Source organism: Lagenorhynchus albirostris, chromosome 3 (assembly GCF_949774975.1).
Source record: "Lagenorhynchus albirostris chromosome 3, mLagAlb1.1, whole genome shotgun sequence".
Taxonomy (NCBI): domain Eukaryota; kingdom Metazoa; phylum Chordata; class Mammalia; order Artiodactyla; family Delphinidae; genus Lagenorhynchus; species Lagenorhynchus albirostris.
In genome coordinates, this window is record NC_083097.1 from 105,051,494 (window position 1) to 105,066,375 (window position 14,882).

At 37.6% G+C, this 14,882-nt stretch overlaps 1 protein-coding gene across 1 annotated transcript in view; it reads left to right on the forward strand.

The window, feature by feature from the left end:
• The window catches only part of MEGF10 (multiple EGF like domains 10), a 362,791-nt gene that overhangs the window by 262,668 nt on the left and 85,241 nt on the right, over window positions 1-14,882 (forward strand). The window lies entirely within an intron of this gene.

The window sequence follows — 14,882 nt, forward strand, 5'->3', positions numbered from 1 at the left end:
TATGCCCTCATAGAATGAGTTTGGGAGTTTTAGCATAGTTTGAGAAGGATGGGTATTAACTCTTCTTTATATTTTTGGTAATGTTTTCATGTGAAACTGTCCAGTCCTGGACTTTTGTTTGTTGGAAGTTTTTTGGTTACTGATTCAAATTCACTGCTACTAATTGGTCTGCTCAGATTATCTACTTCTTGATTCAGTCTTGGAAGACTGTATATTTCTAGGAATGTTTCCATTTCTTCTAGGTTGTCCAATTAGTTGACATATAACTGTTTGTAGTATTCTCTTATGATTGTTTGCATTTCTGTGGTATCAGTTGTAATTTCTTCTTTCTCATTTTTTATTTTATTTATTTGGGTTCTCTCTCTCTCTTTCTTTTAATGAGGCTGACTAAAGGCTTATCAAATTTTTTAATCTTTTCAAAAAACCAGCTCTTGGCTTCATTGACTTTTTTCTATTATTTTGGGGACTATTTTATTTATTTCTGCTCTGATCTTTATTATTTCCTTTCTTCTGCTAACTTAGGGCTTTGTTTGTTCTTCTTTTTCTAATTTCTTAGTTAGGTTATTTATTTGAGATTGTTCTTATTTCTTGAGGTAGAACTGCATTGTTATAAACTTCCCTCTTAGAACTGCTGTTGCTGTGTCCCATAGATTTTGGAAAGTTGTGTTTTTATTTTCATTAGTCTCAAGGTATTTTCTGATTTCGTCTTTGATTTCTTCATTGATCCATTGGTTTTTTTTAGTAGCATGTTGTATGATGTCCATGTATTTGTGTTTTTTCCCATTTTTCTTCTTGTAATTGATTTCTAGTTTCATTTATGTTGTGGTTGGAGAAGGTGCTTGATATAATTTCTGTTCTAAATTTGTTGAGACTTCTTTTGTGACCTAGCATGTGATCTATCCTGGAGAATGTTCCATGTGCCCTTGAGAGAATGTGTATTCTGCTCTTTTTGGGTGGAATGTCCTGTAGCTATCTATTAAGTCCAACTAGCCTAGTATGTCATTAAGGCCACTATCTTCATATTGATTTTCTGTCTGGATGTTCTTTCCATTGATGTGAGTGGGGTGTTAAAGTCCCCTAGTCCCCCCAAGTTGATTTGTACATATAAGTGATATTATATAATATTTGTCTCTGTCTGACTTACTTCACTTAGTATGATCATCTCTAGTTCCATCTATGTTGCCGCAAATGGCATTATTTTATTCTTTTTTATGGCTGAGTAATATTCTATTGTATATGTATTCCACATCTTCTTTATCCATTCATCTGTCAATGGACATTTAGGTTGCTTCCATGTCTTGGCTATTGTAAATAGTGCTGCTGTGAACATTGGGTTGCATGTATCTTTTTGATTTAGAGTTTTCATCTTTTCTAGATATATGTCCAGGAGTGAGATTAGTAGATCATATGGTAACTATTTTTAGTTTTTTAAGGAACCTCCATACTGTTTTCCATAGTGGCTGCACTATTTCCCACTAACAGTGTAGGAAGGTTCCCTTTTCTCCACACCCTCTCCAGCATTTATTATTTGTAGACTTTTTGATGATGGCAATTCTGACCAGTGTGAGATGATACCTCATTGTAGCTTTGGTTTGCATTTCTCTAATAATTTGCAATGTTGAGCATCTTTTCATTGCACACATCTTTTGTTTCCATTCATCTATTGGTGGGCATTTGGTTTGTTTTCATATCTTAGCTAACGTGAATAATGCTGCAATAAACAAGGGAGTGTGTATATCTTGTTGACATTCTGTTCATATCAGAATATTCTAAATTTGACTATATACTTACCTTTACCAGCATGTTGTGTATTTTCATATTTTTATGTTAATTAGCATCCTTTTATTTCAGCTTGAAGAACTTCTTTTAGCATTTCTTAAAGGCAGTTATGGTGGTGATGAAGTCCCTCAGCTTTTGTTTGTCTGGAAGAGTTTTTATTTCTCCTGCATTTTGAAGGGCAACTTCACTGGATAGAGTGTTCTTGCTTGGCAGCTGTTGTCTTTCGAAACTTTAAATACATCATTCCATTATCTCCAGGCCTCTAAGGTTTCTGCTGAGAAATCTGCCCATAGTTTTATGAGGGCTCCCTTGTAAGTCACAAGCTTCTTTTCTCCTGCTGCTTTTAAGATTCTCTCTTTGTCTTCAATTTTTGACAACCTTATTATAGTGTGTCTTAGAGAAGATCTCATTAAGTTAAATTTGTTTGGTGACTTATGAGGGTCATGTACTTAAATATCCAAATCTCTCTCACATTTGGGAAGTTCTCAGCCATTATTTATTTAAATAAGCTTTCTGCCTCCTTTTCCCTCTCTTTTCTTTCACGACTTGCTGTTGACTTCCTTTATGGTACCCCATAGTTTATATATGCTTTCTTCACTCTTTTTTATTCTTTTTTTCTTTGTTCTCCTCTGACAGGATAATATTAAAATATCTGTCTTCCTCTTCACAGATTCTTTTTTCTGTTTGATAAATTCTTCTGTTGATGCTCTTTATTGCATTTTTCATTTCATTCATTATATTCTTCAGATCCAGAATTTGTTTGGTTCTTTTTTATGATTTCTATCTCTTTGTTAAAATTCTTTTATTGTCTGTGTATTATATTCCTGATCTTATTGAATTGTCCTGCATTTTCTTGTAGCTTATTGAAATTCCTTTTAAAAAAAAGCTATTTTGAATGCTTTATTGGGTAAATCGCAGATCTCCATGTCTTTGATGTTGGTTACTGGAGGATTATTGTGCTCCTTTGGTGGTGTCATGTTTCCTTGATATTTAATGTTCCTTGAATTCTTTCGTTTCTGTTTCCACATTTTCAGTAGCAGTCACCTCCTCAGTCTTTACTGACTGACTTTGGCAGATAAACTATCTTCTGTCAGCTCTGCTAGGGATTCTGAGGCTTTTTCAGACCTTCTATTGATATGCCTGCTCCATGCTTCTTGCTCCCTCTTGTATGAGAATTCTCAAACTTGTATGCCTTCTCTACATCCTGCAGTGCGCCAGGCCAGGTACTAACAGCCTGCCTTTTACCTTCCCAAGGGCAGAGCTAAAACTCAAGTTGGTGGTCTCTCCCTGGTCTGCAGATTGGGACCAGCTTTCTTCATGTGTTCAGTAGCAATTTGCCAAAGCTCATTCTCACCACTGTTGGGAGCATGCACAGAAAGCTGGACAAAAAGTAGGGGGTGGTGTTGAGTGAGGTACACTGAGCACTGGGAATGCCCACGGCCAGTTGGGGGTATCCACAGGCTAGACATCCCCTCTGGCTCATGGGTGGGCTCATGGGTGTGACACAGGTAGTAGGATCCACATTCCTTTAATGCCCTCTGAGATTTCTATCTGTTTCTCTCCCAGACTCTTCCCTCCCCCCCAGTCATGCAGCTCACGACTCCATACTGTGGATGTGGAGAGGGAGAAACAGGCCTCTTTGGCAACACAGCTGGGGAAGCTGTTCACTCACTCACATGCACTAGCTTTCCCCCACATGAGAAATCACAGGCCAAGAAGGACTCTCTCGGCACGAGCTATGCTGCCTTGGTAGGAGGGGTAATGTGTATAAAGTCTAACTGTTCCTCTTACCTTCTCCAGTGTGTACAAACTTGTATTTTTTTGCTCTGGTGACATGCTGGAGCTTCTCTGCTGGAAACCTGTACTTCTACAAAGGCTCTCTCATCCATGGGTGATTGTCTAAGACATTGTTCTCCAGGGGCTTCTGGGCCATGGCCATGATAGACTGGAGACAGTTCACGGGCCACTCAGTGTCCACAGCTGGGACTGAGATCTGTATGCCTATTACCTGATGCACAGGTGGGTGAGGCTGCTTCTGGGTCCCTTAGTGTATAGTGCCGGATTCCATAGCTCCCACAAAGGCACTTTTATCTATGGGTGAGTGCTGAATTATTGTTCTCGAGGAGGGATACCGTGATAGATATGTCAGGCATGTTGGCTGTGTCACTCTGTAATTTCTTCTAAGGACAGTGATGTCTGTTTTAACAACTGAAAAAAGGGAAATATTTAGTTCAGTCATGACAGAATATAGCAGGCACTTCCTTCCCTTCACCATTGCATAGATGATGTACCTGTTTACTATCTACATCAATTGGTACAGCATTGGCTGGACCTCTCCTCCAAGTATTGAGCTATTAGTAACAGCTATTTCGTGGAAAACATATGTTTACCAGAAGTGATGTCAATGAGTCAATGCATATGAAGCAGATCTTGATATTAAATTCAAAATAGCTGTATAAGTGATTTGCAGCGGTTACGGGGCTAAATACCAAAATTAAGAGAAAAGGACAGTTATGTGTAAAATGTGATCTGTCAAAGAACTTAAAAGCTTTTTATTCTGAACATTTCAGGACCTTCACTGATTTTTTATAAAGCAGGCCAATAGTCTTTGCTGGAGGTGGCAAACTAGCAGGCTGGATGATTTGCTACATAATCATGTTTTGTTTGGTCTACGTAGTATTTACATGTAAAGAACTTTTAACATAAAACCTAGGACTTTCATCTTCCACAGAAAAATCAGCATATTGGTAACACTGGCTTGACATTCTTATGTGGCAATAGACAGGAGATACTGAAGGGGAGCCTACCCTTTTATTTATTTATTTTTAATTAAGGTGTAATTGACATATAATATTACATGAGTTTCAGGGGTACTGCATAATGATTCAGTAATGCATAATGATTTGTACATACTGTGAAATGGTCACCACAGTAAGTCTAGTTAACGCTTGTCACCATACATAGTTACAAAATGTTTTTTTCTTGTGATGAGGACTTTTATGATCTATTCTCTTAGCAACTTTCAAATATGCAATACAGGATTATTAACTATAGTCACCATCCTGTACATTACATTCCCATGACTTATTTATTTTATAACTGGAAGTTTGTACCTTTGACACCCTGGAGCTGCCCTTTTTAGATGAGCACATGCTCTCTGAGTTTCCCAGACCTTACCTGACCAACTTACTCTTCTCATTGATCCCCACTTGCTCCTGCAGGCATTTGAGTTTGTGTTCCCTGGTTTTTATGAGGCATTCTAGTAGCAAAGTTTCTGCTGCCAGCCTTCTCTTAGATGTTTGATCCTCCCCTTTTTGAAGAAATTCTGCCACTTAATTTATACATTTGGTTTAAGGCTTTCACACTGAAATGCCAATGTCCCTGACGAAGGAAATAACCCCCTTAGCTGTTATAACTAGCTGTTGATTCTTCGGTATGAGGACTCTGTTTACTCTCAAGCTAATGTAGACAGGGAAGGAGAGCAGAAAGAACATTAGGGCACCAGAATCCAAAAGGAAATGTCCAGGGACCACCACCTAGGAGGGAGGAGGGGCGGGTATACTGAATGGGAAAAGTGGTAACTATGATTGTCACTGCCCTCTTCACTTTCCCTAGGACTGGCCTTTATTATTAACATGCGATTCAGACGTACTGGATAGCTGGAAGCAAAGTGTCTAGAAACAAGTATCAGCAAGATGAAATAGGGCAGATGAGGAAATGCCATGGGGTACAAAACATGCTGTGGGAAAGAATATTTGTCAAAGAATTCCATGGCTCCATAGAGAGTGGTCGGGCCAAGAGGAATGCCAGTCAAAAAACAGAAGAGCCTGGTATGGCACTTCCTGTAGAACTGCCATGCTTTCCTAGTGACATAAACATGACAGGACAGGGAGGGAAATAATTTGTCGCAAATGAAGGTACCTTCCTTCTGGTTTCTTCTCTAAACTGTCTGCTGATGATTTTGAGATCCTTCTCAAATTGAATCAGTTTGCAGTCGTATCAACAGACCAGTTGTAGGCTGAGTTGTTAGGAATTTGTGCTTAGGAAAATTAGAGTTTATTCCAGCACTCCTTAACTTTTTGAAACTGTGGTCTATTAGGATCATGTTACTAATGTTACTTAAATCTGATTTAACTTAAAGAGACACAATGTGGGAGTTGTGGCCAGAATAGATAATGCCTGTGTATGTGTGGAATTAAGCTGAAAACTCTTTCCATTTTTAAATGAATGAATAGGATTATGTGCTCCACAGTTGGTATTACAATCCCTTGTGTGGAATCCATTACAATAGTCAATTTCAACACAAACGTTTTTTTTCCTGTGTATGTCATTTATTTTGTAGAGGAAAAGCTCAGTGTAGAACTTTGCATTGTGCGTTTGTAGTATTAGCATTTCCCCAAGTAAATGTCTTGGGAGGCTCTAAAGCCAATATCTTCATAAACATTTGGAGAGCCCACCCACCAATGACCAGACTCTTACTGAAATTGCAAAGTGTGTTCAGTGTTTTAGTGTTAGCTCAGATTTTTTTTAATATGTCTTATTTGTATAGAGAGAGGTCTCTGACCCTTGGTGGAAGTTCTCACATTCTACCTTTCTTTTTTTAAAATAACTTTACAGAGGTAAAATTGACATAAAATATACTGCACAGATTTAAGTGTACAATTTGATAGGTACTGACATATGTCTACAACAATGAAATCATCATGTCAATCATGATAGTGAACTTGTTCATCACATACAGATATTTGCTCACATCCCTTTGTAATTCCTCCCAGCCATTCCTACCTGCATCCCTCACCCCCTGGTAACCACTGATCTGCTTTCAGTAACTTCAGGTTAGTTTGCATTTGCTAGAGCTTTATACAAATGGAATCACAGTGTGTTCTCTTTTATGTCTGGTCTCTTTCACTCAGCATAATCACTTTTGGATTCATCCATATTGTCACGCGTATCATTGATTCGTTCCTTTTTATGGCTGAGTAGTATTCTGTTGTGTAGATATACCATAACTTATTTATTCTTTCATCTGTTTATGGACACTTGTATTATTTCCAGATTTTGGCAACTACAAATAAAGCTGCTCTGAGAACTTGTGTACAAGTCTTTGTATGGACTTATGCTTTTATTTCTTTTGGGTAATACCTAGGAGTGGGATAGCTGAATCATTTGGTACTTGTACATAGTGTTTAGAGATGCTTTATTTGTAATAGCCCAACACTGGAAGTAATCCAAATGTCCATAAACAATTTAAGAAACTGACAAAATTTTCCACAGTAGTCGTCCACTAGCAATGTACGAGAGTTCCAGTTCCTCTAATCCTCGCCAATACTTGGTACAGTCAGTCTTTAATTTCAGTCATTTGAATAGATATGTAATATTTTCTTATTGCAGTTTTAATTCATACTGTTCTAGTGACTAATGATATTGAGCATCTTTTCATGAGCTTATGTACCATTAGTACATCTTCTTTGGTGAAGTGTGCAAATCTTTTGCCTATTTATTTATTTGTAATTGAGCTGTTTATCTTCTTATTTAGTATTTTTGTATATTCTGAATACAAGTTCTTTATCAGCTAATTTTTTTAATAAATATTTCTTCCATTCTGTGACTTATCTTTTCATTCTCTTAAGGGTATTTTTTGAATAGCAGAAGTTTTTAATTTTGATGGATAAATTTATTAATTTGTTCTTTTGCAAGTTGTGTTTTTTGGTGGCATATCTAAGAAATCTTTGCCCAGCTCAAGGTCACAAAGGTTTTCTCCTATGTTTTTTTCTAGAGGTTGTATACTTTTAGGTTTTATGTTTAGGTTTATGATTCGTTTTGAGTTAATATTTGTATATGGTGCAAAATTATATATCTATATTTATTTATTTGCCTATGGATATCCAAATTTTCCAGCATTGTTGAAAAGACTGTTCTTTCTTCACTGAATTGCCTTTGTGCCTCTATCAAAGTATAATTGTCCATACATGTTTGGATTTATTTCTGGACTCTCTATTCCATTCCATTGATCTATTTGTCTATATTTACATTAATATCACACTGTCCTGATTACTGTAGTTTTTAAGCCTTTAAATCAAGTAGTATTAGCCTTTATCTTTTTCAAAGTTATTTTGGCTATTGTAGGTACTTTGTATTTACATATGAATTTTAAAATCTGCTTGTCAATTTCAACCAAAGAAGCTGCTGAGATTTGGACTGGTATTGCATTGAATCTGTTGATCTATTTGGGAGAAAACTGCTCTTAACAATAGTGAGTCATCTGATTCATAAATAATGTCTCTCTCTCTAGAATATCCCATATATTCTGCTGTTGTTGGGTGGAGTGTTCTGTAAATGTCAAATGGGTCATTTTCATTGATAGTTTTGTTTAATTCTTTAATTTCTCTCAACAATGTTGCTAGTTCTTAGCATATAGGTCTCTCACATCTGTAGTCAGATTTATCCCTAAGTTTTTCACATTTTTGGTGTTATTATGAATGACTTAAAATTTCAATTGTTGGGCTTCCCTGGTGGCGCAGTGGTTGAGACTCCACCTGCCGATGCAGGGGACACGGGTTCATGCCCCGGTCCGGGAAGATCCCACATGCCGTGAAGTGGCTGGGCCTGTGAGCCATGGCTGCTGAGCCTGCACGTCTGGAGCCTGTGCTCTGCAACGGGAGAGGCCACAACAGTGAGAGGCCTGCGTACCGCAAAAAAAAAATTTCAATTGCTGATTGTTTCTTGCCAGTATATAGAGGTATAATTAAGTTATTTGTATTGGTTTTTATCTGCAAACTTGTTAAACTCTCATTATTTTAGTAGCTTTTTTTGTAGATTTCCATCAGACTGTCTATACATATATTTCAATAATCTATAACTAAAGGCAATTTTACTTCTTCCTACCCAATCTGGATGTCTTTTACTTCTTTTTTCTTGCATTATTACCTTGCTAGAACCTTCAGTACAATGCTGAGTAGAAATTATAAGAGTAGACATCCTTGTCTTGTTCCTAATCTAGGGGGTCAAGAGAATTTTTTTCAGGATTGGATGTTGGATTTTGCCAAGTGCCTTTTGGACATTTTTTGAGATAATTATTTTCTGCTATTATATATATATTTTTTTCAATTTAGGAACTGACTCACCAGAAAGATCTTCCAAAGGGGCAGTGTATGTTAGGAATCATGTTTGGCTGTGATAAGTAGATATCTGAAACATATATAGAGGAATTTTTAATTTTTATGTAATGAAAAGTCTGGAAGTGAGTGGTTTATGGCATTTATTCATCCATGCAAGAAATTCAGATCAAAGTGTTCCATGATTCCCTGGGCCCTTCCCTCAGATCTGCAGATTCAGCCTTTTTGTCTACACACCTGTCATCAGGAAGAAGAAGGAGATGGGGGATTGCTCTTACCATTGATCTCTCCCCCTATACTGTTTCCACATGGACACATCAATCCAGAAAGAGGGATGGAAATGTGGTTTCTTGCTGGTCACACCATTGTTCCTGGTGAAAGTGGCATTCTGTTAATAAAGGTGGAAGGAAGACTAGACATTAGGTATACAATTAGAGGTGTCTGCCAAAGACGCTGCTGGTAATCACTCTTTGTACTTGTCCTTCACATGCCTGAAAGCTCCATCAAGAATTGAAGGAAAGGAATTTTAGATATGGATTTTTAAAAATACATTTGCCAAGTGCAACTATCTAGACTTCCAGTGTTTTCTCACTCTCCATGACTGATCAGCAGTCTATGCACGTCACATATATGGACCACTGGTGGCTGTGGGGTGAGAGCCCCTGACCCTATGCAGTGGGTTTTGTAACCTTGGGGATGGGATGAAAAGAGGATGGAGTATGAGGCAGCTGCTTTTGGCACCTCTTTCCTGCAGCTTTATTACAAAGATGTCTACTTCCTCGGCTCAGATGTTCTCTCTTTCCTGAGACCCTTCTTGATCTCACTCTAGTTGGAATCAATTGCTCCCTTTCCTCAGTTGCCACGGTATTTTTATGATTACTTTTTGAGATGTAATTCACATACCATAAAATTCAACTATTTAATGTGTATAATTCAATGGGGTTTTTAAAGCATATTTACAGAGTTGTACAATCAGCACACAATCAACTTTATAGTATTTTTATTTCCTCAGTAAAGCCCTGTATCCATTAGCCATCACCCCACATTCACCCTCAGTCCCTCCCAGCCCTAGACAACCACTAATACACTTTCTGTCTCTATAGTTTTGCCTATTTAGACTTTTCATATAAATGCAATTGTTGAATATGGTTCAGAGTATTTGTTAATAATTCTGTATTACATCTGCATTCTGCTCTGCAGTTAGGTTTTGTGGAGCCTATATTTGACCTCCTCTGCAGACTAAGAGTTCCCAGTCTGCCATCTTTGTATCCATAGTAGTGCCTAGTAATGTGCCTGCTACCTCAGTAAATATTAAATTGAAGGAAAAGGGAATTCTCTTCCTTTTTATAAACAAACACAATAAGGTAGACTACAATGTAATGTCTGTAAATATGAAAACAAAATGATTCCTGTCTATAGTGAATACTGTAGTAGCAATTAGATTTTTGTAAAGACTTGCATGTAATTGGCCTCAAACAAAAGTATGTAGTGGTTAAAGTTTATCTTAGGAGTCAGCTCTCTGCTTTCTTTCTCTTCCTCATTTGAATCTTCTAACTCCCGACTCGCGGTTGTCTCGTACACCTGCCCTAATATCTGACCCAGCACAGCTACTACCATCCTCTTCCCTCCTGCCTCCCCACTGCCATCAAAACTCATCAGAAGTTTTGGTCCACTGGGATTCAGGCACCTGGGTTCACTCCTACTTCTGCCTCTAATGCCAGCTTCAAATGTTGGGAAAATCATTCCATTTTCCCAGTCCCCATTTTCTTGCCTGAAAAATGCAGAAATGACGTTCAGTAAAGGCACCTTTAACTCTAAAAATCTATGTTCCTCTGTAGCAACTCCGAATCAAAAAATGAGCAAAAATAAGATTTGTCGCTTATGCTCTTTATTCATGACATCAAGATAAAAGACACTCCTGGGGAAAGATGGATTAGGTGGAAGGTGTGTGTTTCTATTGGACAGTTATTTTCAAGAGATACTTTGATCATGGAAACATTTTTCAAATTAACTTAAATGCATTGATTATAATATATCCTCTAGGACACAGGTAGGTACTGTGTTTAGAGATACAATTGGTTTAAAGGAGTCTTTAGTCTGCCCACTCTTACTTTCACCTTTCTGCCATACTCTAGGTGTAAATCCAAAGGGAAATGTATATGGCAGAAGAGAAAACTATTGAGTACAGTTAGTAGCTCTCAGTATTAAAAGCAAATATTTACAAGTGAAAGAGGAATGAGATCCATGTCACTGGTAATGGGATTTAAATGGATTTAGGAGCTAAGGCTGAAATAGGAGCCTAATTAGAGAAGATTCGAGGGTCATCGGGTCAGTCCTCACCTGTCCATCAGGCAGACAGGCTGTCCACAGCTTTCAATTCATAGTTGTGGCATGTTCTTCTCATCAGTGTCTTTTGCCCTCCAGTTCTTGAGGGAGAAGATGCCTTGGCTGCTCTTTGCAACTTGATGTGTCTGCAGCGGTGTACCAAGTATGGTCCACATATTCAGCTTACATCTGGTCTCTGTAAAAGATTACTGAAAACTCAGAATGTGATATTAATGATTTTCTTAAAGAGAGATGTGAAAAAGAATCATATTGGATAGATTGTCTTTGCTAGCATTTTCCTGATTTTAATTGCCCTTTTAAAAATAAGAATAGGGTAGGGAATAAAATGACAGTTTCCATGGATGAGAAAGCCATACTTAGGATAGTTCTTTTGTGCTTGTCCTTGAAATCTAAGCTATTGAACATTTGCTACAGGAGACCTCTGTTCCCTTTCTCATTTCCAGCTGACTTTGGAATTTTCTATATGACAAATTCATATCTTTAACCCACCTTGGGTTCTCACATGGAGTTTGTTAGTCATAAAACTCAGCACCGAGAGTAGGTGGCATTTGAGGCTAAAAGAGGAAAGATGAAGCTGGGGTAGGAATCTAGCTCAGTCAGTTTCCTAGAGGCAGGCTCTGTGTTTGTCACCACATATGCCATGGTTAGTGTTACTGCAATTTGGAGAGTTGGGACATCAGAGAACACAGAGTTTTCTAGCTTGCTCTCTTCTCCTCTGTTGTCTCTCTTTGCTCCCACTGGTCTTGTGGGTGCTTGGTGAGAGCTGCTGCTAAATGTGCAGAGTCCCAAGCTGCGGGATAGGGCATGGAACAGAGATGGCACTTGTGTGACAGTCTAATGTCATGTGGAGATTCTGCAGCACGGCAGGAGAATTTTGTGTTCTTTCCTTTGAGAATCCGTACCAATAATATTTTCCATTACTTAGATCATTATTTGACTTTAGGCTTCAATGCTTCAAGTTGATTCCTTTGACTCTAGCTTTAATTAAGAAAAAAAATCATTAGCAAAGCAGATTGTCCCTTCCAATTCCTAATTAACTTACAGACTAATTTGTTTTCTGCTATCTATTTACGTTTTGCTTCAGACTTTAGCCAAATGTTATTATTTCAAGGTTTTCGTAGAAATAATCTAGATTTTTAAATTACCATGATAGGATTTTTTTCCATCTATTACAGTTGACTGGACTTCTTGGTGTTTATTTCATAAAACACAAAGTTCATATCATCAGGAATCAAGCATGAGAGTATTCGTATGATTATTCAGCAATCTCAAAGCATTTTGAAGCAGATCTCCTTTGATTTTTACATATAGAAATTCACTTAATATCCTTTTTTGTAATCAACAAAACAAGAGTAACAAAAAACAATCAATTGGTATCCAAGCATAAGCAATTCTGATTCCTAATCTTCTGGGACCCAGGTTTAGCTTATCATGGATTTCTTTACCCATTTTAGTAAAGGCCATCTTGATATTGGAGGAAAGGTTCTAGACCTGTTTGCTCTGTCTTACCTTCCTTTCTGGTTGATTCAGGTGGGTACAGTGGAAATCTTTTGGGGTTACTCAGGGGCTAAGAGCCAACACAACTACAACTAAAACCACAGTTTAATCTGCATTCTGTGTAGTGACTGTGCATATGAAGGAAGTATTTTAGGGGAGAGAAAGATGTGTAGTAAAAGAAGGTGAAAAGGAAGATAAGGAGTGAGAAAATGAAAGCAGACAGAAAAAAAGGGAAGAGCAAACTGAGACCTTCCCATGGAACACCCCCCAAAACCTTCCTCTCCTGGCCACCCGCTCTTTGTAGATAGGAAACCCCAGGTAGCTGTCATCCAATCCAGTGTCCTGGAAATGCAGAGATTTTCCAAGTTTCAAATAGTGGAACTGATTTTTCTGTCAAATGAAATTATGTGTAGATGCCTAAGATATAAAGACAAAGTAGTGTTTTATTAATATAGATATACCTTATAAGTTAACATTTATAACATTTTCTTAGTGTAAAATTCATGGGTGAGACCAACAAGAGTATTTTAAATAAACACAAAAATTTGAAATTTGAGGATATGAATGATACTTCTTTTCATCAACCATCATATCCAATTTCTGTGTTTTCTTTTCTTTTTTTTTTTTTTTTTTTTTTTTTGCGGTATGCAGGCCTCTTACTGCTGTGGCCTCTCCTGTTGAGGAGCACAGGCTCCGGACGTGCAGGCCCAGCGGCCATGGCTTATGGGCCCAGCCGCTCCGCGGCATGTGGGATCCTCCCGGACCGGGGCATGAACCCGCGTCCCCTGCATCGGCAGGCAAACTCTCAACCACTGCGCCACCAGGGAAGCCCTCTGTGTTTTCTTTTAGATGCACACTATCAGAAAACTCTGGTTTCATATTAAAGAGATCTAGTATCTGATTTTTAAAACTTCTCAAAATATACAAACAGAATTTTAAATAGTTTTAGTATCTTGATGCAGGATAAATTGGGAATTTGATGTCTGAAGGCTGATCACTAACAGTATGTTGCAAGCATAGATGCCATCAGTACATAAGACAAGTTAGACCAAGCACGGTCAAATTTACATATTTACAATGGGTGGCAGCACTCTCTGTAAGATGGGGGTGTCCTGGCTACCATAAAATGGTGTGATACAGCGTCCAGAACATGCCCTACACAATTAGAACTGGGCCTTCTGTGGCATTTAGTTGAACCTTGCATACTCTAGTTATGTTATTTTGCTGCCTTATACATGTATAGCTAAATTTTAAGAAATAACAGTACAGAGCTATGGCCTTTTGAATGAATGACCCATCAGCAATATCAAACATGCATAGAAATGGCTGGAGGCACTGAACCCTGAGATTAGCACATGTCGACTTAACCTGGCAGCAGAAGTCAACATGTTGTAGGGCAGTGTGTTCATATGTTACAGGCAGATTTTGCTACTCATTATAAATACGTAATTGTATCAAGTATTATGAGGTTGCTAAGCATCTCCTTGGAGATCTAGTGTCAAAATCTCTAGCTCATCTGGCCTGATACCCCTCACCAAATTGCCTGGATGCTAAAGAATTATTCTAGTAATAGGACATAAATGTGTATTTCCTGAAATTTTGGTCACTTCATTTTGTTGCAGTGTCCTCATCAGGTGACCTACCTGATAGTTTCTTTCTTATAACAAATTTATATCTTTCATTAGAATATTCCCAGCTAATTCTCAGAATAAAGTCCTGACACCTTAGTTTGGTTTTCAAAGTGTCTCTCTCTTTCCAAAGCTATTGCTCCAAACACTGCACCCAAACAGATCTTCTCATTTCCATTTGTTTTTCTTTCTACTGCTTGCTTTTGCTTTCTCTTCATCTAAAATGCCTTTCATTTATATCTCTTCATGTCGAAATCTTTTTGATAAAAACCTTAGAAGTGATTATCACTTTTGGTCCAGCAATATATATATTACATACGTATATCCTATACTATATATACATATATATATACAACATATATAAATATATATACACAACATATATAAATATATATACACAATATAGACTTACACACAGTATATAAATCACACAAAAGAATATTTAATGACATAGAAAGATTTTTTTCTCATCAAGTGGGAAGGCAAATTGAAAAATATTATGATTCTCTTTTTTTTT